This window comes from Schistocerca piceifrons, unplaced genomic scaffold, assembly GCF_021461385.2.
Source record: "Schistocerca piceifrons isolate TAMUIC-IGC-003096 unplaced genomic scaffold, iqSchPice1.1 HiC_scaffold_936, whole genome shotgun sequence".
Lineage (NCBI taxonomy): Eukaryota > Metazoa > Arthropoda > Insecta > Orthoptera > Acrididae > Schistocerca > Schistocerca piceifrons.
The window spans coordinates 3,983,113-3,985,612 of NW_025729208.1; positions in this window are offsets into that span (position 1 = coordinate 3,983,113).

The following is a 2,500-nucleotide window of genomic DNA, read 5'->3' on the forward strand; positions in this document are numbered from 1 at the left end:
ACAGGAGGAGGCTGAGCTCCCCTGCACAATACACCTCGAAACCCTCTCAGGTCCCGGCGGCGCGCAGCGCCGTCCCAAGTACTTGGTCGGGTTCGAGAGAGGCGCAATCGCCCGGAGTTAGGCGAGTAGACGCTTTCGGTGCGACCACCCGTGCTCCCAACTGAGCTTGCCGCTGCCGACAGAGGCCCGGGAGCGTGCTGTCGTGGCATTGCCGGCGGGAGACAACACGCGCCACCTACGGTGACCGGCAGCTCCAACGCCAGCGCCACAGAAGGACAAAAGCCCCACTTGGGTGCCGAAGCGAACTCTCCCAGCACAGCGCACGCGCCAACACATCCGCACAGCTGCGATACAAACCACCAGCGAGAACCGCTGGGGCGACCGAGCAGCAGACGGCGTCGCGGCGCCGAGCGCCGGGCGGCGGCGCATCCTCAACGCACACAGTCCTCAATCGGACCAGCACACTGAAGATGTCCACCGCGCTTCGCACCGGGCCCGCGAGGACCTACTTTGGCCGCACGGCGCCGCGCGCAGGGTGCGCCGGCGCGCAGCTGCGACGCCTGCCGCGTCCGTCGGCCGGCGCGCCTGCCACTGGCCGCCCCCACCAGCCGGCTGTAGCGCGTGCGCCCACGCACCGCGCGGCCAGCACGCCGGGAGGCGCCCCCTCACCGGCCGGGGACGGTCCCACCCAGCCACCGCCGCGTATCGCTTCACACCCAGATGCCGTTCAGTTTCGTCGGCATGGTGGGTATCGCTGGAACAACCGGTTAGTACCTCAACCTATCGTCGCCATCACCGATTCACCCCTAGCGAGAACAACCGCACCACAACAGGTTACCATTTGTTCATTTGCGTAACTTCACCAGAAAACGCAGGCGTCCATCGCCATTTGCAACTTCAACGATTATTGCATGCCTGTGTCAGGTGTCACGCCACACTACGTCTGCCCACATACACGCAACAAAATGTGCACGCCTAGACAATACGTGGAAGGTGGCCCCCGTACGTATGCGATGTCCATTGCTCGAACGACTGTCAACCGGCCTCTGTAGCATGTCGCAGATATGGAACGCGGTGCACCATGCCATCACGGTGTGTGAGGAGAGACGACTAGGTCCGAATACATCAACAGACAGCTCATGCTGATCGCCATCCACGGCGTCCGTTCCTCCCACACGTCTCTATGGCGTACCACACTGCAATCCAGCTCTCATAGGGAGACGACACGTAGCTGCGTGCACAATATTTGCACTGTATGGTCCGCCGTTTTTGGGCGCAGTCGTTGTGCGGTCACACATGTGCCACGATGTATCATTCAGTACATAAGGACGAATGTGCAGTACAGATTGTGGTTCACGCGTACGACATCAGCGGACAGTTGACACAGGCCGCACCACAACGTAGCCTGAGTACGTCGCATGCGAAGGGCATTGAACATGCAAACTTCTCACCAACCAGCTTGCGAAGGCAGGGGGCAAGGTGGGGACGTGGGGAGGGGCGGCATGTACGTCCTGCTGCCATCCACATTACAGTGTACAGCAGGAGCATGTGGAAAGTGAGCAAGACTTGCAAGGTGTTTAACATGAAGCGATACACAGGGGTGCGGGCAGTGCGAGTAGCGAACTATATTGCGAGGGTTGCGGGTGGGCAACACTACAGTAATTGAACGAGTCGTATAACAATTACAGAGCAGGTTTAGGCGACAACGTGGGTTACGTTAAGGCGACAACATGGGTTAGGTTAAGGCACAACATGGGTTAGGTTAAGGCACAACATGGGTTAGGTTAAGGCACAACATGGGTTAGGTTAAGGCACAACATGGGTTAGGTTAAGGCACAACATGGGTTAGGTTAAGGCACAACATGGGTTAGGTTAAGGCACAACATGGGTTAGGTTAAGGCACAACATGGGTTAGGTTGAGGCACAACATGGGTTAGGTTGAGGCACAACATGGGTTAGGTTGAGGCACAACATGGGTTAGGTTGAGGCACAACATGGGTTAGGTTGAGGCACAACATGGGTTAGGTTAAGGTACAACATGGGTTAGGTTAAGGTACAACATGGGTTAGGTTAAGGTACAACATGGGTTAGGTTAAGGTACAACATGGGTTAGGTTAAGGTACAACATGGGTTAGGTTAAGGTACAACATAGGTTAGGTTAAGGTACAACATAGGTTAGGTTAAGGTACAACATAGGTTAGGTTAAGGTACAACATAGGTTAGGTTAAGGTACAACATAGGTTAGGTTAAGGTACAACATAGGTTAGGTTAAGGTACAACATAGGTTAGGTTAGGTTAGGTTAGGTTACACGTTGTTGTACGGAAAGGTGTAGGGGGGGGGGGGGGCGGGGGCGGCAGGTTCGTTGATAGTGATTATAGTAAGTGAATGCTTGTGACATGATCAGATTTGTCACGTCAGGATGCACCTTTGGCTTATTAGAGGCGGCGCTCCAATTCTATGCTTGTGTGAGACCTGTGTCTTTGACTCATGTCATTGTTT